Source organism: Capra hircus, chromosome 6 (genome assembly GCF_001704415.2).
Source record: "Capra hircus breed San Clemente chromosome 6, ASM170441v1, whole genome shotgun sequence".
Lineage (NCBI taxonomy): Eukaryota > Metazoa > Chordata > Mammalia > Artiodactyla > Bovidae > Capra > Capra hircus.
In genome coordinates this window covers 60055180-60079716 of record NC_030813.1, presented here as the reverse complement: position 1 = coordinate 60079716, position 24537 = coordinate 60055180, and the positions used below count along the sequence as shown (strand labels likewise).

The 24537-nt window shown below is 43.9% G+C and overlaps 1 protein-coding gene across 6 annotated transcripts in view; it reads left to right on the top strand.

The window, feature by feature from the left end:
- RBM47 (RNA binding motif protein 47) overlaps nt 1-24537 on the top strand; it is a 169718-nt gene that overhangs the window by 58312 nt on the left and 86869 nt on the right. For all 6 annotated transcript variants that reach the window (XM_005681538.3, XM_005681536.3, XM_018049385.1 and 3 more), the window contains one exon: nt 9215-9299. The gene's annotated coding sequence lies outside the window, so the exon portion shown is untranslated. The remainder of the gene's footprint in view (nt 1-9214; nt 9300-24537) is intronic.

Sequence of the window (24537 nt, the reverse complement as noted above, 5' to 3'; positions counted from 1 at the left end):
ACTGCACGCTGGGCATACAGACGTGAGTAAGCCGAAAAGGGTCCTGCCCTCATGGAGATTACAGTTTGGGGTGGATGGCCAGACAGTGAGCAGAGAGTAGTTCATCACACATCATGATGAGTGCTACAAGGGAAAGCTCACACCAAGATGCGAAATGAAGGAAACAATCTGGGCTGCTGAAGGGGAGAGCTACCCCGCAGAAGTAACATTTGAACTGAGAGCTGAACAGTTTACCTCAAGTAGTTCATGAAGTAAGAACACTGCTGGACCCAAATAAGTAGCTTCTTTTATTTCCACAAAGAATTGGTTTAGAGGATAGTGCTTTCCTTAGTCGCTCAGTCATGTCCGACTCTTTGCAACCCCATGGACAATAACCCACCAGGCTCCTCTGCCTATGGAATTTTCCAGGCAAGAATACTGGAGTGGGGTGCCATTTCCTACTCCAGGGGCCAAACCCACATCTCTTGTGTCTCCTGCATTGGTGGGCAGATTCTGTACCACTAGCAAAAAGGCGAAACACAATTTGTAATTGTTGATGTTTTTGCAATGAGCATATGCTTCCATGCATATACACACACACTCACACCCTTTCTTCTTACACATTGTCTTGCTCACACCCCACTGACAGCTCTCCTACCCAGCTTGGTAGAGTAATTTTGCAAACGAATGTGGAAAAGATCATTCCAGATTCCTAGCAGATCTGTCTCAATGTTTCCCCGAAGCTCTTGTGGATGCCTTCAGGGAGGTGAAATTTTGATTGCCGGAAGCTTTGTGTACCGTCTTCCCAGATGGCGCTAGTGGTAAAGAATCCTCCTGCCAGTGCAGGAGAAGTTAAGAGACAACTGGTTCGATCTCTGGATCTGGAAGATCCGCTGGAGAAGGACATGACAATCCACTCCAGTGTTCTTGCCTGGAGAATCCCCATGGACAGAAGAGCCTGGTGGGCTGGAGTCCAGGGGGTCGCAAAGAGTCAGACATGACTGAGTACCCACATACACAGACTGAGAGTAAGCTGAATCTGCAGTGTTATTTCCTTGTCTTCTTCCTCGCAACAAATAGGTTTTGATTATGTGCCAGGCACACTGCTAGGAGCTAAAGAAAACAAATATGAACCATACAGGGCTCCTGCCTTGCATTACTGCCGCAGCGCCCATGGTTGGAGACACCGCTAGCTTTTTGGACCACGGACCTCCTTTTTTTTTTTTTTTTCTTTGCCTATTTCACTTTTCCTAGGTATTTTCCATGCTAGACAATTTAAATTCTGTTAGATCAGCCCCCAGAGAGACAATTGTGGTGTCTGGTATGTTGTCATACATATATACAGAGGACAGGAAATGATGACACAGGTGACTGGAAACGGTTCTCAGATAGGAAGTTATCGGTGGGACAGTGATGAGAGGAAGGAAGTCAGTTCAGTTGAATGAGCACTTAAGAGTAGAAGTGGGGACACTTGTTCCTTGGGCACACTTCTTGGCAGGCATCGTGTTGGCTGTTGGGACTATAGGAATGAATAAGGTGAGCACTCTGCACCCTTGACGTGATGTGGTGTTTGCTGATATTCACTGTTTCTGTGTGAGCCTAGAGAAACCAGTCAACCTCTCTGAGCCTGTGTCGTTATCTTCAAAACTGGAGTCAGTTGTAACTAAAGGCTCCATTTCACCTTCAGAAGTCTGTGGTCCTAAAGAATTATTTAACAGCTTGCTGGTCAACCCGTGTTCATCACTCTAGGATTCAAATAAAGGATAGTGGGGGCTTTTACATATATATATATGTAGTGCATTTATTAATTTGACTTTCTTAGTTGCAGTGCTCGGGGTCTTCGATCTTTGTTGTGTGGCATGTGGGATATTTTCCTTGCAGCAAGTGGGATCTAGTTCCCTGACCAGGGATCAGACCCTGGGTCCATGCAGTGGGAGTGTAGAGTCTTAACCACTGGACCACCAGGCAAGTGCAGAATATTTGCGTTTGTTGCAATAAGAGAGACGTGAGATAGGTCTGAGGAAGAACTTGTTGGTGATAGAGAGTTGAAACAGCACATTAGGGTTTATTATCTTGGACTGACAAGTGTCAGGCTCTGTTTCAGGAGAGAAAGCCCGTTCTCTCAGGGAGCTCACATTTCATTGAGGCAGAGAGATAACAAAAAGTGATAAAAATGAATACACAATGTAATTCCAGATAATAAAAAGTACATCAAAGAAAAATAAAGTAAAGAACTTCCTAGAGAGATGGAAATTCCTGTATCTTAGAAAGAAGAGAGTACAGGACTGGTGATTGGAGGGCTATCTTCACAGAGTAATCTGGGAAGACTGCTTGGAGGAGGTGAGTCCAGCTGTGGGGAGAGCCAGACAAGGAAGGCTGGGACAGGAAATTCCAGGTGGGGTCTGAGGCAGGGAACTGAGAAAGCTAGCACATTGGAGTGAGGAAGTGGTAGAGAGGCTGGGAAGGAAGTAGAGAGTCAAGAAGGCTCAAGAAAGCTTGCTGTACTAGAATATGGATTTAGCAGTCATTCTTCAGGAGTGACTGTAACCCTGGTGTAGGTTAACTTAGTCCAGCCTGATATTACTGGATCTGGACTAGGTGCGTTTTTAACATCTCAACAGTTGAAATACAGCATCTATTTCCATCTACATCTTTGTCTTTTCTTTATGTATTTCTTTGACAAAAGGTCTTGTGTTAAGATGTGTTGCTTTTTAAAGAGAAAATATTATCTTTTGAGTTAATGCTTATGCCGTCTTTTCTTTTTTTAGTGTAACTTTTGAAAAATGATGCTACTTGCTCCTCCCTCTCTTCCTTATTTTTTTAAACAAACATTTAATGTTTCATAAGACACTTAGATTCCCTGCCTGCCTGCCTGCCTGCTAAGTTGCTTCAGTCTCGTCCAACTCTTTGTGACCCTATCGACTAGCCCGCCAGGCTCCTCTGTCCTGGGATTCTCCAGGCAAGAATATTGGAGCGGGTTGCCATGCCCTCCTCGAGGGGAATCTTACCGACCCAGGGATCGTACCAGCGTCTCTTATGTCTCTTGCATTGGCAGGCAGGTTCTTTACCACTAGCGCCACCTGGGATGCACACTAGTGTTAATAAAGACCAGTGTTTGGGTGGTATTTGCTGGCTTGTTGTTATTTTCTTTCTTCATGCAAACATTATCTTGGGAATATTGAAAAGTATTCACAGATGGTGGAAATGAAACTTTCAGTTCTGTTTTTTTGCACTCACCTTGAGACAGATGTTTGCTTCTGATATGCTGATAGTTGTATTACGAAAATGAAATTTAAATTCAGTTACAATGTCTCTTGAATTTGTTAGCCTCAAAAATGTGTATTTTTGTGGCAACCCTGTTTTCTTAGTTATTTAAAAGTCAGCTGCGACACAAGCCCAGGATGGCCTGTGTAACTGTTGTATGCAAGCAGCCAGCATACCCACTCCCAGTCATTGAGGAGTATTTATTTACAGACAGGCTGGGCTTGCTACACGAATAACTTAGTTAACTGCCCACTTTGTGCTTGGGAAATATTTATCAGAGCCACAAGAGGGCAGCTTATCCAGTGAATCTAGGGGTAAAAAGTTCTGTTCTTTAGACAGAGGATAAAGTGCTGAATTTCTCAGAATGTTTCTTGAATAGTTTTTACATTCTTAGCCAGCTTCATCCATTCTAAGAGACAGTGTTTTTGGAAATTAAATGTTTTAAGGCAAGTTCTTTCACTGATATCTATTTTCCCTTTTCTTTGAAATATGAGTATCCATTTCCCCTTGAGTCCCCAGTTCCCCGATCTTCCAGCCCTTTTATCCTTATGCAGTCTTTATTGAACTATAATTTGCATATAGTAACATTCAGACAGGTTTTAGTGCCATGTGGAATGCATGCAGGTGTGGAACCACTGCCCCAATCAAGATATAGGAACTTTCATCTCTCTAGAAAGTTCTCTAGTGCTTCTTTGCAGTGGGTCTCCCTTTGCAGGTCCCACATCCCCTTGGATCATTAATCTTTTTTTTTTTTTTCATTAATCATGTATATATATATATTTATACCTGAGACAAAGCATTTTATAAATTGAAGTTAATGCTCGTGCACTTTAGGGTCCTTTCTGAAAGGCTGTGTGAGAGCTCTGGAGAGATTAAGGAAATTGGAGGCAGCTCCTTTTCGAAGCAATTATATAAGTTTTTACATTTTGTGGTTGTAGGGGTGGTTTTAATCTGCCTTGTATTCTCTTAGTGGGAGGATTATCCTTAACTGCACAGTCAATAATTATCCATTTGTCCTTTAAAGTTTATTTCTGCTCTCATAATAGTTGATTTAATAATCGTTTCTGGCACTTTGCTTACTTTTATTAATGAGCTCAAGGAATCTGAAGGAGGTACCATTATTATCCATATTTAGATGAGGACACTGAGGTACAGTCACATGTGACCTTGACAGATAAAAAGGAGTAAGTTAGTTTCTTGGTGTGAAATGTAAGATAAATGAAACTAAAAGCTTCCTAGGAAATGTGTGTTCTCATCTATCAAAGTAGTACCCTTAAAAAATTAGTGCTTCTCTTGATGCACGTAATGTTCTTGGACAATGTCACCTGTGGCCATGGTTGAACGCCATGACAGTTTCAGTTCCGCATCCCTGACCTTGACCGCCCAGATTCCCTATGTCTGTTTCCCTGGTTCCTGCCTTCATCTTCTCCTTTTGGGTCACCCTGCCTTTAGTCCCCTGCACTGTGGTCAGGGTGATCTTTCCAACAAGCAGTCCTGGTCATGCCACCTTCCTGATTAAAGTTCTCCAGTGATTCACCGTGCGATAAAATGTGAGCTCCTCGCCTTGTTCAGCCATGAATCCTGCTGCTCCCTCCACTGCCCACCCTCAGTCCAGCTAGTTTTCAATCTCCAAAGAGCCACTGCTTTCTCATGTCCCGCACACAGGAGCTGACTATTCCTTATGTCTGGAAAATGTGCGCTCTTCATCTGCCATCCTGTCTGACAGTTCAGTTCAGTTCAGTCACTCAGTCGTGTCCAACTCTTTACGACCCCATAAACTGCAGCATGCCAGGCCTCCCTGTCCATCACCAACTCCCAGAGTTTACTCAGACTCATGTCCATTGAGTCGGTGATGCCTCCAACATCTCATCCTCTGTCGTCCCCTTCTCCTCCCACCTTCAATCTTTCCCAGCATCAGGGTCTTTTCCAGTGAGTCAGTTCTTCACATCAGGTTGCCAGAGTATTGGACTTTCAGCTTCAACATCAGTTCAGTTCAGTTGCTCAGTCCTTCCAATGAATATTCAGGACTGATTCCTTTACGATGGACTGGTTGGATCTCCTTGCAGTCCAAGAGACTCTCAAGAGTCTTCTCCAACACCACAGTTCAAAAGCATCAGTTCTTCAGTGCTCACCTTTCTTTATAGTCCAACTCTCACATCCATACATGATCACTGGAAAAACCATAGCCTTGACGAGACAAACCTTTGTTGGCAAAATAATGTCTCTGCTTTTTAATATGCTGTCTAGGTTGGTCATAACTTTCCTTCCAAGAAGTAAGCATCTTTTAATTTTATGGCTGCAATCACCATCTGCAGTGATTTTGGAGCCCAAAAAAATAAAGTCTGACACTGTCTCCACTGTTTTCCCATCTATTTGCCATGAAGTGATGGGACCAGATGCCATGATCTTAGTTTTCTGATTGGTGAGCTTTAAACCAACTTTTTCACTCTCCTCTTTCACTTTCATCAAGAGACTCTTTGGTCTTCTTCACTTTCTGCCATAAGGGTGGTGTCATCTGCATATCAGAGGTTATTGATATTTCTCCCATTGAGTCCATCTTTGCATGAAATATTCCCTTGGTATCTCTCATTTTCTTGAAGAGATCTCTAGTCTTTTTCATTCTATAGTTTTCCTCTATTTCTTTGCACTGATCACTGAGGTAGGTTTTCTTATCTCTCCTTGCTATTCTTCGGAACTCTTCTTTTCTCCTTTGCCTTTAGCTTCTCTTCTTTTCACAGCTATTTGTAAGGCCTCCTCAGACAGCCTGTCTGACAAGCAGACTGTTATTCATCCTCCAGAACGTGGCTCATGTCTTCCTGGGTCAACTTTGACAGACGTTGGCGGTCATCTTTTGGCAGTCATCTTTTCCCTTTCCATTGCCCCTTGTGCAGCCAGTGTCCCATTATTTCATGACTGTCTTGTTCCGTGTCTGTGGTTTGTTAATCTGCAGCGCCCTGGAAGGCAGCAACTTTGTCTTGTCAAGTTGGCATTTCTTGCCCAGCTCAGTACCTGGGCTCCCTATCCCAGACCACCACATACCATGCAGACAAAGACACCTTATGTTAGTTAGCACTGATATGCCTAGTGTCTAGTATAAGATCTATTCTGTAGTAGGTGTTCAATTAATATTTGTTGCAAGATGAATAGTGGGCACTTTTAAGTATCTGATTGCATGACGTAACCCAGGGGTTGCCACTGAAAGGCCCGTAACATAATCAATCTGTGGACATATTTTGTGTGGCCACCCAGTATTTTTTAAAGTTTTAAAATTTGACACCTCTCCTGTTATTTTGCTCTTGGTCAACTTCCTCATTTGTTATCTGCCTGGTCCTGGGACATATAGTTGAGGGTACAGAGAGGTGGGTAGTGGTTTAGATCGCTAGGGCAACAATAAAAAAATACCGTAGACTGGGAAAAGGAGAGGAATTTATTTTCTCACCGTTCTGGAAGCTGGAAGCCCAGGATCAAGTTGGCAGGTTTGGTTTCTGTTGAGGTTTGTGTCCTTGGCTTGCAGATGACCACCTTCTCGTTGTGTGCTCACAGGGTCTTCCCTTGGTCTGAATGTGAATGTGTCCTAATCTCTTGGAAGGACACCAGTCATACTGGGTTGTGTGTGTGTTAGTGGCTCAGTCGTGTCTGACTCTGTGTGACCCCATGGACTGTAGCCCACCAGGCTCCTCTATCCATGGGATTCTCCAGGCAAAAATACTGGAGTGGGTTGCCATGCCCTCCTCTAGGGGGTCTTTCCGACCCAGGGATCAAACCCTATGTCTCTTGTGTCTCCTGCATTGGCATGCAGGTTCTTTACCACTAGCACCGCCTCAGAAGCCCTAAAGAGAAGCTAAGAATGATTCTAGGCACCATACTATAACTATAATACTATAGCAGGGCTCAGCCTGCTCTTTGCGACAGCATGAACTGTAGCCTGCTGGGCTCCTCTGTCCGTGGGATTTTTCAGGCAAGAATACTGCAGTGGGTTGCTACTTCCTACTCCAGGGTATCTTCCTGACTCAGGGATCAAACCCACATCTCCTTTGTCTCTTGCACTAACGGCAGATTCTTTAGCCGCTGAGCCATTGAGCAACTTTAGGGCTCACCCATATGACCTCTTTTAACCTTACTTACCTTCTCAAAGGCATCTCCAAATACTGTCACATTCTGAGGTGCTGAGGCAGGGGTGATGTCAGCACTTCAGCGTATGAATTTGAGAAGGACACTATTCATCTTAAAATAGGCAAGGACGTGAACGTTCAAGTGCTGTGGTCTCTGCTTTGTGGCTGAAGACTGTTGTAGAACTCTGGAGCCTTCAGAGAGAGCAGTTTGCTCACTGAGGCAGAATCTGGAGACAGAGCATGCACCTGCCTCAACACCTAATCTCTGCTCTGATCACCATCATCTGGGGATCATATTCATGTTTCTTAAACAACTGACATTTAGGTAATGTGCCAGGTAGAACTTAGGTGCTTTTCAGTTTGGTAATCCACACCTTTTCATTCTGTTCACTCCAAAAGCCGACGTGCAGGCTGCAAACTGTCTTTGCCAAGGGTTGGGCAGACAGTTGGGAAAAGCTCTGTAATGACATGGCACCACCTCCGTTTGCTGTAAGCAAACACCCAGGTCCTTTATTACCCTTGAAACCTGCACTTGTGACACAAGTTGGGCTTAGAAGCAAGTCAGATGCCAGCTTTCTGGGTCAAAGTTTCTTCAAGCCCTGCATGTTAATCAAAAGCTCAACCTTAGTTAATGAGGCCATTGAGTTGGGAAGAACTTTGGAACAAATGATTACCTATTTCAACTAGAGGAGTTAACAGAACTCAGTATTTTGTTTCCCAGAGGTAGGTTGCAGACTTACGGTCTTTCTTGGAAAGGGAGGGAGTGAGAGTCCTATGCGGTTTTATTAATTCTTGGTGGACTAGTAGCATGATGAAGTCTGCTGTACAGAGCCTAGTTAATCAAATGTGTTTACGTAAAGATGAAGCTGAATACTTAAGGAATATTGTTCATATATGGGCAGAAAAGCCAGCTGCAAAGGGCTTCCAAAGGTAAAGAAATATTTTAAAACGCTAACAGCTCACAGACTTCAAACCATTTTGAGTGTTTGGTGATTTACCCTAAAAGACCACAACTTAATGTGCCCCTGCAGAAAGAAATTTAAAGGAATATAGTAATCATAGCTGCCCTCCATTGAGTGGTCTCTCTCACGGGGTAAGGGCTTCATGGCCCTCATAGCCCTGTTGTCTTCTTTGTTGTCACAGTGTCCCTAACAGGTGGATAGCAGGCTCATATTGGATGAGAAAAAGAAGGATCAGAGAGGTTGAGTAAAATGTCCAAAGTCACTGAGCTAGCAAGCAGTAGAGCAGAGTTTGAACTCCTAGGGAAATCCATGAGCTCCCTCTCCCAGTTACACCACTTCTTTATGTGTTTTCCTCTTCTCTCCTTGTCAGAGTTGAGATTTTTTTCACTTGAATATCCTTTGTGCAGGCATGTGTGCCCCTTCAGTCATGTCCGCCTCTTTGCAACCCCATGGACAGTAACCTGCCAGGCTCCTCTGTCCATGGGATTCTCTAGGCAAGAATACTGGAGTGGGTTACCCTGCCCTCCTCCAGGGAATCTTCCCAACCCAGGGATTGAACCTACATCTCTTGCGTCTCCTGTATTGACAGGCAGGTTCCTTACCACTGTGGCACCTGGGAAGCCCTGAATATACCTTAGTTAATATCAACCCGAATAGCCTTGTGGAATTGGCAAAAGGACATGACCTATTTTCTCCATGTATGTGAGCCAGTGCAGAACTCTTGTACTGACTGGTTATGTAGCTTTCCCTGTAATCAATGCACACACAAAGGTGTGCCGTAATCAAAGCGCCGTATTTCTTCTTTTTCCCACCTCCCCTCCGTCCACTTAGCTGTCATTAACCGCACGCTCCTCGTTAGCCATCTCTGGGTTAATAGTGTTATCTTTTCCATTTCAGAGTTCGGGTAACAGAGGCATCAGGACACCTTGTGTCTGGCACCCTAGCAGTGAGCAGCCACTCCTGGGCTCCCTGAGGAGGTTTGGTAAGTGATCTGACTCTGTCTTCCCTTCAGACAAACATCATCGAGGGTTGGAGAAAAGTAGGTGAATATTACATAGTGACACCAAATGTTAATCCTCTCTCTGTATCATTATTTATTTATTTTAAAAGTTATTTAATTCATTTTCGGCTGCACTGGGTCTTCATTGCTGTGTGGGCTTTCTCTAGTTGTCGTGAGCCAGGGCTGCTCTCTGGTTGGGGTGTGTGAGTTTCTCGTTGCAGTCGCTTCTCTTGTGGATCGTGAGCTCTAGGGCGAGCGGGCTCAGTAGTTGCGGCACCTGGGCTAAGGGCACAGGCTCAGGAGTTGTGGTGCACGGGCTTAGTTGCCCTGTGGCATGTGGGATCTTCCTGGATCAGGGATTGAACCCACATCTCCCGCATTGACAGGCGGATTCTTTACCACTGAGCCACCAGGGAAGCCCTTCTCTCTCATGTTTTAACCAACGCTTATTGTTTTTGCTTCTGGACATTTGCTTAATTTACTAGGCCAGAGTGTCCTATATGTTTATAAGTACTGTTGGCCCCAGAGGACTCCCACAGTAAAAAAAAAAAGACCGAGGCTATATGTGAATGAATTTGCTTGAAGTCTTTTAATACTGAGTTTTTCTTGTAGTTCACTGCATTTCATAACTCTAAAAGTACATTTCCCCTCATAATTTAACATGTCTAAAGTGGGGATGCATGTTATGGAGATTCTGATTTGGTGAAATACAGCATTCTTCTAATAACCATCAAATGACTAGCATTAAGTGTTCTCTGTGTCCTATTTTTCACAAAGTGCAAATGCCTTTAGAAACTAGTATCTTTGTTACTCCATATGATGAGACAGGTAGCCCGTGGACCTCCTTAGCAGTGGTGCTGGCATTCAGAACAGCCCATGTGACCTCATGGAGCAGTCAATTAGATAGCAGATCCTAAAACCAGATACTGTCTTATCCAACACCTGCTTCCTCTCCAGTGGTTGGCATTGTGGTGTTTACAAGTAAGATGCTCTATTTTAGAATATTTCACCCCAGAATGATTTGTCAGGATGATTTATGTATGCATGAGTGCTTGTGCTAAATCACTTCAGTCGTGTCCGACTCTTTGCAACGCTGTGGACTGTAGCCCACCAGGCTCCTCTGTCCATAGGGATTCTCCAGGCAAGGATACTGGAGTGGGTTGCCGTTTCCTTCTCCAGATTTATGTGTGAATGAGTCCAAATTCACATTCATGTTAAATGCATGGGTAAATAGCATCTTTGTAGAGTATAATGCAGTATGGACTGGATTCTCCAAATCACATGGATCTGATTTAAGTTAAGTCGCTCATTCGTGTCCGACTCATTGCGACCCCATGGACTGTAGCCCACCAGGCTCCTCCGTCCATGGGATTCTCCAGGCAAGAATACTGGAGTGGGTTGCCATTTCCTTCTCCGGGGGATCTTCCCGACCCAGGGATCGAACCCAGGTCTCCCGTGGTAGAGGCAGACGCTTGATTTATATAGGCTTTAATATTTTCAGAACCTCTATATTATAGGGAACCACACTTGATAGTACATTAACCCTAAAGTCAGTAGGTGAATCAGTTAACAAAGGTTTTCCCTAGCACAGTGCCAGGCTCTATGCTAGATGCTGGGTAAATAAGACAGAAAAGATTGGTTTTCTGCCCCCAGGAACCTGGTCTAGTAGTCAAAAAGAAAGTGAAAGTGAAAGTCACGTCTGATTCTCCAGGCCACAATACTGGAGTGGGTAGCCATTCCCTTCTGCAGGGGATCTTTCCAACCTAGGGATCGAACCCAGGTCTCCCACATTGCAGGCAGATTCTTTACCATCTGAGCCACCAGGGGTAGTCAAACCAGACATTAAATAATGAAAGAGTTGTGAGTGGGCCGAAGAAGAATTATAAGGAATTAAGAAAGGACCTACTTTGAACGTTAGTGAAAGGAGTGACCATCAGGGAAGGTTTCTTGGAATTTCAGTGCTGTTTTAACTGAGACCCAAAGAAGAAGGAATGGTTTACTAGACATGGGACACTGGGGGCAGTCAGTAGCGACTTGTCAAATGAGGATATCTGGAGGGTTTCAAAATGGGCCAGTGAGCATCAGGTTCAAGGAATAAGCATGAACCTAATGGGGAAAGAGGTAAAGGAAAGTGGCTTCAGATGAACAGATGTCAAATTCTGGAAGAATCTTTTGACTTGTCAAATGTCTGTAAGAATGTCTTTAAAAGACCTTTAAAGAGACTTTTTTGGTTTTGTGGTTCAACATATTTTCTTCCTTTCCTATTAGCATCATTTCCTAGAGCTGGATTCCAGATTCTATTTTCCTACCAATCTTTTGAGTTCTCAAATCTGTGTTCTTAATTTCCCTCATTTACCCCCCACAGAAGGTGATCAGCTTCTAGTGAGGGATTGTTTTCATGAACAAATGTGTCCACTTTTCTTTTTCTCTGTTTATTTAATGGCATCAGGGACGGGTGATTTCTGGTAATGGGATATATAATTCCTCCATCCAAAAGCCAGATTTAAGGGAAAAAAAAAAAGATGGAGGACTTCCTTGGTGGTCCAATGGTTAAGACTATGCTCCCACTGCAGCAGGGGGCCAGGTTTGATCCTGGGTTGGGATCCCACGTGTGATGTGACATGGTCTCTCTCTCTCTCTCTCTCTCTCTATATATATATATATATATATATATATATATATATATATGGTTTAACTAGAATGGACAGAGATCAGCTACTGACCTTACTTCCATTTTGGACCATTATGAGATTCTCAGATATCAAATCTTCATGCTCTATGTTGACATTTTCTATCCAGAGTACTGTTGAGCAACTGAGTAACTTAACTGATAGATTCAGAAATTCACACCTGTGCATTTAGACATGTGCACATACCACATATGACGTGGAACCCCAGTTCCATTGAATTGACCAAACCTGCTGGTTTCTTAGTCATGAATGAATTTGATGTCATTTTTGAGAGATGTATTGAGTGTAGGGGCCGACCAGGGCTAGGTATATCTTTTTAACAGAACTTCTAATTTTATTTTTCAAGATTTTTCTACCTCAGTTTGAGATAAGATTGATCTGTTTTCCCCATTCAGAAGGAAAGGGAATCACTGGCCATGATTGATATATAGAAATTTGAACTTTTAGTGTGAACTTTTGGTGACCTCTTTGGCCAGTCCTCTTAAAAAGTTAACATTTAGGTCATTATCTGACTTTTCTCAAGTCACAGGAAGTCTCTGCACCTCCATCAAGACAGGACATCAAGTGGTGGGCATTCATAGGAAGGGCAAAGGGGGAAAATCACAGAATTTCTGGTGGCCTTTAAGTAAAATAGTGAAACATTTTGAGTGCTGACCTTTCCTGGTCATCATAGCCTAGATTTCCAGTCCAAGTAAGTTAATAAATTCAGGAGTGGATATTGTTTAACCTGTAAGCTGAAGATGCAAGTTACTTTTGAAAAAGAGAAAAAGGTGAACAGCTTAATATACTGTTTTCTTTGCTAAAATGACTCTTCATGTTCCTTTACTGTAGATTTCATTTGATGAGATCACAAATTTCTTAGAAGCAATTTTCCTCAAATCCCTAAAAATTACCAGAAGGGCTACCTTTTGGAAAATGATCTTGACATCATTTTGTTTGAAGAAGACATGCTATACCTCAAGTAGGACTAGGCTCCTTACAGTCACCTAACTCATGTGGTCCATATGAAGGAAACTTGCTAAAGAGCAGGTACACAAAAGATGAAGCGAGTGAGTTCTTTCATTTGCTCAACTACAAGGCTGCTGAAGTCAATCTCCAAAGGCAGGTTCTAATTGTGGCTTTTATGCTTCTTCTGAAAATAGATGTTTTTTTTCTATCACATGTTACTACTTAGTATTTACTTTGTACCATATAACTTATTACTGCAGAGAGGGGGGAAAAGGCCCATAATTTAATTTGATGCAGGTGAATAAACTTAAAAGTACTCCATAATGAGAGATGCTGGGGCAGGAGTGTGAGGAATACAAAGATGGACCAGATGTGATCCTGGCCCCAGAAGAGTTTCGGGGTGAAAGCTAAGCCATTTAGTTATGCTGCGCTGTGCTGCCCTGTGCTGTGCTTAGTTGCGCAGTCACATCCGACTCTTTGCAACTCTGGGGACTGTAGCCCGCCAGGCTCCTCTGTCCATGGGATTCTCCAGGCAGGAATAGTGGAGTGGGTTGCCATGCCCTCCTCCAGGGGATCCTCCCAACCCAGGGATTGAACCCAGGTCTCACACATTGCAGGCAGATTCTTTACCATCTGAGCCACCAGGGAAGCCCAAGAATATTGGAGTGGATAGCTTATCCCTTCTTCAAGAGATCTTCCCAACCAAGGAATCAAACCAGGGTCTCCTGCATTGCAGGCAGATTCTTTACCAGCTGAGCTACCAGGGAAGACCATTTAGTTATGAGAAAATGTTAATAAAGCAGGAATGAATCAAGCAATAAGCAACAATATATGAGTAACAAGCAAACTCATATAGTTAATGTATTTTTGAAAATGCAGTAGAAGTTAATGAGTCTCTTTTCTCATCTCTATCCAGGTTTACCAGAGAACAAATTTGCTACTTTCTTGTCTAGACCTCTTGTCTCCTTTTGTTTTGTCTGATATCTGATCCAGTTTAATAAAAGTGCTAATTCAGGTATGGAGCTGGCTGGTGTTGAGAACTTATGCAAAAGTAACTTATTGTGTAGCCAAAGTCATTTGCTATTTATAAAGGCCAATGGTGATAAATGCCAAAGAAATTTCCAAGACTTGGTATCAAAGTAGTTATGCCCAGTTCACACTTAGCTTGTTGTGGGTATCAACCAGTGACTTCATGACATGTCATTCCTGTAACTAAGATGATCCTGAGGTGTGTTTTTTGGATCCAAATCAACAGACGTTAGGAAAAACTGGTTTTCTTAAGGAAAAATTGGGTTTCTTGGGGAGTTTGTGGCTAATCCCAAACTGATAATTTCTCGTACTAAAATTATTTCATCACTTGGACAAAAGTTTCACAGAGCCAGTAGTTCCTTTGGCAACCTGCTTGATGACTTGCTATTTGCAAAACAAGGTAACCCGTTTTCAAAAATGGAAAGGTGGCGAGGTGAATGTAGGCCATGACTCAACCAATAACATCATGGCGGATGTTTGCCTACAAAAGGAGGACTGTCTTCCTAAAAGGAAGAGGTTTATTCCCATCATGGACAAAGAAAAAGAAAGCTATGGGCATCAACAGGATGTGTGTCTTTTGGCAGAATGACGATCGATGATGGCAGTATGCTCTGTAGGAGGCTATTGGTATGGTGGAAAGCAAAGAGAACACTTCACGGTTATGAGGCTGACATCTGTGGCTAACGTCAGCTTTGGGCCTTTAGGCAAATTTCATGGGCAACACTCAAATGTCAACCCCGAAGTTTCCAAGAACAACGTCTTCATTCCAGTCATTAGACAAGCATCAGAATTATGCTGAGTGGGGGGGGGGGGGCCAACGTTCAGGCAGTTTGCCCCCAAGTGTTAGCAGTTGATGCAGCAGGGACAGATGGAGGCAGAGATCTGACATTCGCTTCAGCCAGGTTCACAGGTGTCTGTGCTGCCCAGAAATATCAGTAACAGAGCTACATTGCTTTCATCAAGAATGACCCACGTTCTGTGCCTGCAAAATAAGTGACATCATTTTGAAACTAAAACCAGCGTCTGCAACATATAAGGGACAGCTTAAGCAAAGAATGAAGAAGTTATTGAAGAGTCAGGCTGGGATGAAGGGAGCCGAATCCAGTCTGGGCCTTTATTTAAATCTTAACTTGTTAGTACCTGCTAATTTTTGGCAATCTCCATCTGTGCAGTCAGCCACCAGCGATTCTTAGAACCATAAAATATTGGTGTCAGAAGAAACCCAGAGGTGATGATGAAAATAAATGATAAATAATGGCAATAATGATAATATTTATTGAGTGCTTACTCTGTGCCTGGCACCAAAGAAGTCTTTTAATGGTATTATCTCTTTTAGTTGTATGAAAATGTTAGTCACTTATTTGTGTCTGACTCTTTGTGACCCCATGGACTATATCCTGCTAGGCTCCTCTGTCTGTGGAATTTTCCAGGCAAGAATACTGGGGTGGGCTGCCATTCCCTTCTTCAGGGGATCTTCCTGACCCAGGGATTGAACCCTGGTCCCCTGCATTACAGGCAGATTCTTTACCATCTGAGCCACCAGGGAAGCCTTTTACCTGTATGGCCTCATTTAATTTCTACAATAATCCCATAAAGGCATTAAGATTCCTGTTTGGCAGCTCAGGAAACTGAGGTATGAAACAGAATGTGTAACTTGCACACAGTCACAGAGTTTTAGTAAGTGCACAGCAAAGCTGGCACGCTCACTGAGGTCCATCTGAAGCCAGCGTCTACACTGTTTAACTAATAGCCCCTCAGAAGGCAAGGGATCCTCAGAAAAAGGCGTGTTTCTTTGGCCAGAGTTCATTGAGTAGCCACAGTCCCCAGGAGTTCAATCACACTTTGTTCAGTGAAAATGATGAAAGGGTGTATTGAAAATGACAGATCATATATTCTGAAAATAGAAGCTATGTATAGTTTAATATGCAAATTAAAAAGTTCCGTGGTGGGTTCTCTTTTGGCCTCTAGTTCCCCTTCACTAAAGAACTGGCTGCAGCTTTTCACCAGCGTGGCTAAGATCACAGTCATTCGGGTCTGGATCACTCACTGCCCCTAGACCCTTTGAACTGTTCTAGCCCTGGGATATCTGCTGATGCTTCAGGCATCAGTCATCTTGAGAACTTAAAAAAAAAACAAACAAACAATGCATAGGCCCTGCTTACTGAGACCCTGATATCATTGGTCTGAGAAGGAAACCAACCGTCAATATTTTTTGAAAACTCCAAGATTGAGTCTCGTGTAGGTCCCATGTGGAGAACGACTGGTTTACACTTGTGGACAGCATAATTTGTGTTCTCTAGCAGCTGTTTTTGTTTTTTTGTTTTTTGTTTTCCTGTGGTCTGTGAAGATGGTTTGGGCCTTAAAAACCTTTGGGTCTTAAGAAGACGCTGTCACTGCTTGGTGGCGTACTGTCTGAGACTGGATCCCCTGTTTACACCACCCCATGACATGTCCTGGGAACCACATCTACACGTCCTCCTTATAACACTGCCGAGAATATACACTTTAATTACTTTTCACCTAAAACCTTACAGATTATAGTGAAAGTGAAGTCGCTCAGTTGTGTCTGACTCTTTGAGACCCCGTGGACTGTAGCCCACCATGCTCCTCTGTTCATGGGATTTTCCAGGCAAGAGTACTAGAGTGGGTTGCCATTTCCTTCTCCAGAGGATCTTCCTGACCTAGGGATCAAACCCAGGTCTCCCGCATTGTAAGCAAGATGCTTTACCTTCTGAGCCATCAGGGAACAGCGTAATAATCAAGGAAACTTTACTGTCTTGACAACTCCCGCTGTCTATATATGTGTTCACTAAAATGCACAGAGCTGCTGCTGTTGCTAAGTTGCTTCAGTTGTGTCCGACTCTGTGTGACCTCTTAGATGGCAGCCCACCAGGCTCCCTCGTCCCTGGGATTTTCCAGGCAAGAGTGCTGGAGTGGGGTGCCATTGCCTTCTCTGAAATGCACAGAGACATGCATGTAAACAGTTTAGTTCCATTTTAGGTCTAGGAAGGTCTCGAAAATGTCATCTGTCCTTTAATGAGACACCAATAAGAAGAGATTATTTTTCCTCATCACTCTGCTGTCTCACTTAAAAATTCCTTTTGTAAGCTTTCCCTCTTTATTCACACTACCACCTTCCTCGTTCTAGTCCTAACTTTATTCCTGATTTATTCCAATAGCCATGGAAGGGGGAAAAAAAAAAAAAACAGCCTAGAAGAAGCTACATCAAAATGCCAACTATGGTTGAGTGTGAAAGGTAGAGGTCTAGTTTTAATTTTTATATATGCTTTTCAATGATTTACTCATTTTCCTAAGTAAGCAAGTGTTACTTTCCTAAAGGAAAACCAAGAACCTTTAGCAGAATAGCCCTCTTTGTTATTGTTCAGTTGCTAATTCGTGTCGGACTTTTTGCGACCACATGGACTGCAACACACCATGTTTCCCTGCCCTTCACTGTCTCTCGGAGTTTGCTGAAACTCAGGTACATTGATTTGGTAATGCCATCCAACGAGCTCATTCTCTGTCACCCCCTTCTTCTCCTGCCCTCAATCTTTCCCAGTATCTTTCCAGTCTTTTCCTGTGAATCATCTCTCTGCATCAGGTGGCCAAAGTATTGGAGCTTCAGCTTCAGCATGAGTCCTTCCAATGAATATTCAGGGTTTATTTCCTTTAGATTGACTAGTTTGATCTCCTTGCTGTCCAAGGGACTCTCAAGAGTCTTCTCTAGCACCATATCAATTGTTATCTTGAGTGAGTGAAGTCACTCAGTCGTGTCCAACTTTTTGCAACCCCGTGGACTGTAGCCCACCAGGCTCCTATGTCCATGGGATTCTCCAGGCAAGAATACTGGAGTGGGTTGCCATTTCTTTCTCCAGAGGATCTTCCCAACCCAGGGATCGAACCCAGGTCTCCCTCATTGCAGGCAGACTCTTTAACCTCTGAGCCACCAGGGAAGCCCCAATTGTTGTCTTACTGGTCTCTGAATGTATGTGTCCATTATACAGTCCTATCTGTGGTTCACTATCAGATCAAATTCTCAAAACATGTTTTTCTCCTGTCATTATCCTGCTTAAACCTTCAGGGGCTCCCATTGCTCTTGAGAAAAAGTCTAACCTTCTGGAATCCAAAGGTCTCCTTCATCTAGTCCCACCCTCTGCATGACCCCTTATCTCACCATACCCCCCTTTCTGGCCAGCCCAGCATCCCCCTTGTCCTGGAACCAGGAGAACTCTATCAGTTGCTTTGCTCATGCTCTTCCCCCCATGGAGAGCCCCACACAATCTGCCCCTTTCTGTGTATCTGTCTAAATGCTGCCTTTCCAAGCTTGGCCCAAGTACTTCCTTCCTGCTACATTTGTCACGTTCTATTTTCTCAAGGACGGCAAATAGATTTCATTATATACGCCACATCCTAGCAATTGAAAATATGGAGAATCCCGAGAGCTCATCCCTGCTCAGAGGGAACGGGTTCTGTGAGCCACAGTGGTTTCTGCCAAAGGTGCAGGGGGAAGAAGTGACAGAATATCTGTTACATGTCTTCCATCCATATCTTTAACTGCTTTTTTAGACCTGTGATGCCCCATACAGTAACCACTAGCCACATGTGGTTATTTAAACTAATTAAAATTCTGGTGGTGGGTTAGTCACTAAGTCCTGTCTGACTCTTGGGATTCCATGGACTGTAGTCCACCAGGCTCCTCTGTCCATGGGGATTTTCCAGGCAAGAATACTGGAGTGGTTTGCCATTTCCTTCTCCAGGGGATCATTCTGAAGCAGGGCTCGAACTCCAGTCTCCTGCATTGCAGGCAGACTTTACCCACTGAGCTACCAGTGGGAATTAAAAATAAATATCATTAAAAGTTAATTCGTTAGTCATGAGACAGTCTGGGTCTTGGGTCCTGGGACCTTTTACTGCAGTGCTTGGTCCTGGACAAATGTCTCCTCGAGCAACAAAACACAAAGAAACTGTGAGGAACTAAAAATAACTGTGCACATACTGAGTGGAGGCAAATTATGAACAAAACACTAAAAGGCCAAAACCAAAAGGGCCAACTGCTGCTTCTGAGGTGCTGGGAGCCAGAGCAGCGTACTGCCTGTCCCACTGCTCCGTGCCTACCCTCACCCCATTTAAGGGACCAGCTCACCCCACCTCACTCTCTTGTGCTACAGCAGGAGTCATAATAAAACCTTGCCTGAATTCCTCTTCTCGCCTCTTATTAATTTTTATTGATTAAAGAGTCCAAGAACTACCCACATTTTAAAAAAATTAATTTTCTTTTTGGCTTTGCTGGGTCTTCATTGCTGTGCGGCTTTTCTCTAGCTTTGGTGAGCAGGGGCTACTCTGTAGTTTTGATGTGCCGGCTTCTCACTGCGGTGGCTTCTCTTGTTGTGGAGCACAGGCGCCCTAGAATTGGGGCACATGGGCTCAATGGTTGTGGCGCATGGGCTGAGTTGCTCTGCAGCATGTGGGATCTTCCCAGACCAGGGATTGAACCTGTGTCTTCCTGCATCGGCCAGCGGAGCCAGCAGGGAGGCCCCACTACCCACTGTTGAAGTACTCAGCAGCCACACATGGCTACTGGCCACTATGTTGAACAGCAAAAACAGAGAAATGTTCCATCAGCATAGGAAGCGTTATCAGTTCTGCTTCAGCCCTGCAATTATATAATAATGTAAGGCAATATACTTATTTCATGTGTGTGTGTGCCTTGTTTTCTCAGTGAGCTCAAAAGTTTTTCTTGGGCAGGACTCTTCTCTTGCACTTCTTTTGTATCCCAGAGCACAAGCCAGTGCTGGGCATATATGGAAATACTGTATTTGTCGAATTGAATTTTTAGTACCAACTTGGCAATGTGCAATGAAGTCGAGGAGTAGAAAGAGAACTAATTTTGGAAATTAGGGAACCAAGTTTCTGGCCCCAGCTCTTCTGCCAGTCACTGTGTCAGTTGGACTATCTCATTTAACTGAAGTAGGTTATACTTGCCCCGAATGTAAACAGTTATAGGCTAGGCTCTGTCGGAGGGTTTTTCCATGTTTGGAATTTTGTGATATATATGCATGCTTCCCAAGTGGTGCAACTGGTAAAAAAAAATCAGCCTGCCAGTGTAAGAAATGCAAGTGATGCAGGTTCGATCCCTGGGTTGGGAAGACCCCCTGCAGTAGGAAATGGCAACCCAGTAAGAATATTCCAGTATTTTTGCCTGGAAAATCCCATGGACAGAGGAACCCAGTGGGCTAAAGTCCATGGGGTCACAATAAGTCAGACACAACTGAGCACACACACAAGTATGAGGACTACCAAAGTATGGAGTGTTCACTTTTAAGCAGAAATGGAGTCATGTACAACACACACACACACACACACAGATACACCTGAAGAAAACCAGAAAACTAGCCTGTTAAAAATATTCTAACTTATTTAAAATTCCATCCTATTTATCTGATTTTTTGACTATATAAGACTATCATTTTAAGGATTGATTTCACCAGATCTATAGCTAAATTCTTCTTTGAAGAGGATCATAGCAAAGGGAAGATGACTCCACAAGCAGAGAATGTTAGACCAGGCAAGTGCGACGGAGAATTAGTGGTCTTTGTCAGCAACAAGGCAATGTCACAGCTGCCTCATGGTTTGTTTTGTTTTAATCAGTTAATTTATTTATTTTGGCTCTGCTGGGTCTTTCTTGCTGTGCGGGTTTTTCTCTAATTGTGGCAGGCAAGAGCTACTCTCTAGTTGTATACACGGGCTTCTCATTGCAGTAACTTCTCACAGGCTCTAGGGGCTCTGGCTGCAGTAGCTGCAACTCCCTGCCTCATGGTTTTAACAACCAAACTGAAAACCCCTAGTTTATGCTGCCCACCCTTAGCTGTTGCTCTAAGTAAGGGACCAGCAAACTAAGGCCCACTCTGCTGCCAGTTTTTGTATGTCGCTCAGAATGGGTTTTTACATTTTTAAGGCTTTCTCAAAGAAAGAAAAAGAAACATATATAACCATTTGGCCTGCAGAGCTGAAAATATTTACTATGTGGCTCTACACAAACAGCCAGTGAGTGACCTTCCTGTACAGATCCAACCACTTTTCAAGGCAGATCGCTTTCTGAAATGTCGTGATGGCCTGTGGCTCAAGCACAGTGGATAAAACTCCCTGTTCTCCATGTGCCAGGTCAGGGAAGGGCAGCTGCTGGGGGCGAAGGCTGGTCCATGGCTCCACCCCCTTTCTATTGGAAGCAGGCAGGGGCCTTGACTCTGAGTGCAAAGCCAGTCCTTGGATCCAGTCTGTGCTCTCTGGTCTTGACGTTGGAAATTTGATGAGTCACAGTTTCTGGCTGTGTCTTCCTTGACATTCAGCATTCAGGAGAATAAATCCTGGAGGCCCCTTGAAGGGAAAAGCTGCACACTCCATGGTCATCCAAGCTTATCTGAGGCAGGAGCCGGGCTTGCCTCTCCTTTTGTTATTCTTTTCCTTTTCCCCTCGCCTCGCAGACACTCCTTTCAGTGCTTGAGAGATCTAGATTGCATATGCAGATAGAGAGACTGCCGGGGAGACACAGGGGCCACCAGATAGGGCTGGGCCCTATCTGAGCTCAGACAGCAGCCCTGCCATGTGGGCCTGAGACACAGGGTGAAGTTGACTGTTTAAAAAAATTTTTTTAATTACTCTTTTACGTTCCCTTCAGACACCCCATGGAAAAGGCCCTTGGATTTCTCCAAACCCTCTCTCTACCTAGGCCTGCTCTCTAGGTTCTCACCAAGATTTGGTTCCTAAAATGTACTTCTTAATTACCAAACTTCCCTGGTCGGTTCAGTTCAGTTCAGTCACTCAGTTCTGTCTGACTCTTTGTGATCCTATGGACTACAGCACGCCAGGCCTCCTTGTCCATCACCAACTCCTGGAATTTATTCAAACTCATGTCCACTGAGTCGGTGATGCCATCCAACCGTCTCATCCTCTGTCGTCCCCTTCTCCTTCCGCCTTCAATCTTTCCCAGTATCAGGGTCTTTTCAGATGAGTCAGCTCTTCGCATCAGGTGGCCAAAATATTGGAATTTCAGCTTCAGCATCAGTCCTTCCAATGAATATTCAGGACTGATTTCCTTTAGGATGGACTGGTTGGATCTCCTTGCAGTCCAAGGGACTTTCAAGAGTCTTCTCCAACACCACAGTTCAAAAGCATCAATTCTTCGGTGCTCAGCTTTCTTTATAGACCAACTCTCACATCCATACGTGACTACTGGAAAAAACATAGCCTTGTCTAGACGGACCTTTGTTGGCAAAGTAATGTCTCTGCGCTTTACTATGCTGTCTAGATTGGTCATAACTTTCCTTCCAAGAAGTAAGCATCTTTTAATTTCATGGCTGCAATCACTATCTGCAGTGATTTTGGAGCCCCCCAAAATAAAGTCTGTCACTGTTTCCACTGTTTCCCCATCTATTTGCCATGAAGTGATGGGACCAGATTACATGATCTTAGTATTCTGAATGTTGAGCTTTAAGCCAACTTTTTCACTCTCCTCTTTGACTTTCATCAAGAGGCTCTTTAGTTCTTCACTTCCTGCTATAGGGTGCTGTCATCTGCATATCTGAGGTTATTGATACTTCGCTGGCAATCTTGATTCCAGCTTGTGCTTCATCCAGCCCAGCATTTCTCATGATGTACTCTGCATATAAGTTAAATAAGCAGGGTGACAATATACAGTCTTGATGGACTCCTTTTCCTATTTGGAACCAGTTGGTTGTTCCATGTCCCGTTCTACCTGTTGCTTTCTGACCTGCATACAGATTTCTGAAGAGGCAGGTCAGGTGGTCTGGTATTCCCATCTCTTTCAGAATTTTCCACAGTTTATTGTGATCTACACAGGCAAAGGCTTTGGCGTAGTCAATAAAGCAGAAATAGATGTTTTTCTGGAACTCTCTTGCTTTTTTGATGATCCAGCAGATGTTGGCAATTTGATCTCTGCTTCCTCTCTCTGCCTTTTCTAAAACCAGCTTGAACATCTGGAAGTTCACGGTTCACATATTGCTGAAGCCTGGCTTGGAGAATTTTGAGCATTACTTTACTAGTGTGTGAGATGAGTCCAATAGTGCGGTAGTTTGAGCATTCTTTGGCATTGCCTTTCTTTGGGATTGGAATGAAAACGGACCTTTTCCAGTCCTGTGGCCAATTTCCCTGGTTGCTCAGTCAGTAAAGAGTTTGCCTGCAGTGTGAGAGACCCTGGGAGGGGAAGATCCCCTGGAGAAGGAAATGGCACCCCACTCCAGTACTCTTGCCTGGAGAATCCTATGGAGGGAGGAGCCTGGTAGGCTACAGTCCATGGGGTGGCAAAGAGTCACGACTGAAGGACTTCACTTTCACTTTCACTTTCCAGTATTCTTGCCTGGAAAATCGTTCAGATCTACACTTTTTTTTTTTTCTTCTCCTTTTGTCCCATTCTCTCCTCCAGGCTAATTTTCAAAGTTCTATCACCCTTCTGTATACACAACTGCCTTTAATATAATCTGGTGTGCCTCACATCTAATAAAAATCCAGATTTACAAAACAAAAGATCTGAAAGGTAAATCTTCCCTTTGTTAAAGAATTTTCCTGTCTGAAAGACTAGTATCTCTCTCTGTCTCTCTCTACCTGCCTTGCTTGTTTCTTGCTTTCTACACTTCATTATGCATAGTAGTAGTAGTAGTTAGTTACTCAGTGGTGTCCGACTCTTTGCGACCCTATAGGCTATAGCTTGCCAGGTGAATATTGCTGTCCTCATCGTACAGGCAGCCTGGATAAAGTAAATACAAACACAGGGATCAAACCTGGTTCTTTTCGGTGCCTTGGGGGCCTTCCCCTTTCTGTGCAGTCTAGACTTGTGTAGCCCCTCCTCCGTGTCTAGCTGACAGGGGACATACTCTTGAAACTGGAGGAGAAGAAAGGTGACTAGGGCACGCATGCTAAGTCACTACGTCATGTCTGACTCTCTTTTGACCCAATGGACTGCAGCCTTCCAGGCTCCTCTGCCCATGGGAATTCTCCAGGCAAGAATACTGGAATGCATTGCCATGCCTTACTCCAGGGGTTCTTCCCGACCCAGGGCTTGAACCCACATCTCTTACATAGGCAGGTGGTTCTTTACCATGGCGCCACCTGGGTGATTGGGGGCAGGCGAGGGGAGGTCTGAGTTGTCTGCAAGCAAATTCATTTTTGTATTTGCAGATCTTCAGGTGCAGTGAGTATCTACCCTTGCTGCCATCTGTAACATAAAAAATGATAGTTTGTTTACTGTCAAACCTTGGCTCATTAAATATATCCAGTAGCCTGGGTCATGATCATACGAAAAATAGGACCTTGGCTCACTTAAAACAATAGTTGCATTTGCTTCAGTTGGTACAGATTCATTTGTAGAAATTACCAATCCTCAAGGATGATTCTAGTCCAGCACCAAGCTCCCAGCAGCTTCCAATTAATAGTAACGAGCAGTGCCCGTGTACCACTGCTCCATTCTAGAATTCCCAGCCTGGAAAAAGGCAGTTGTCATGCCCAGGGAAGCATCCATTAGGAAAGTTTGCTCTGAGTCA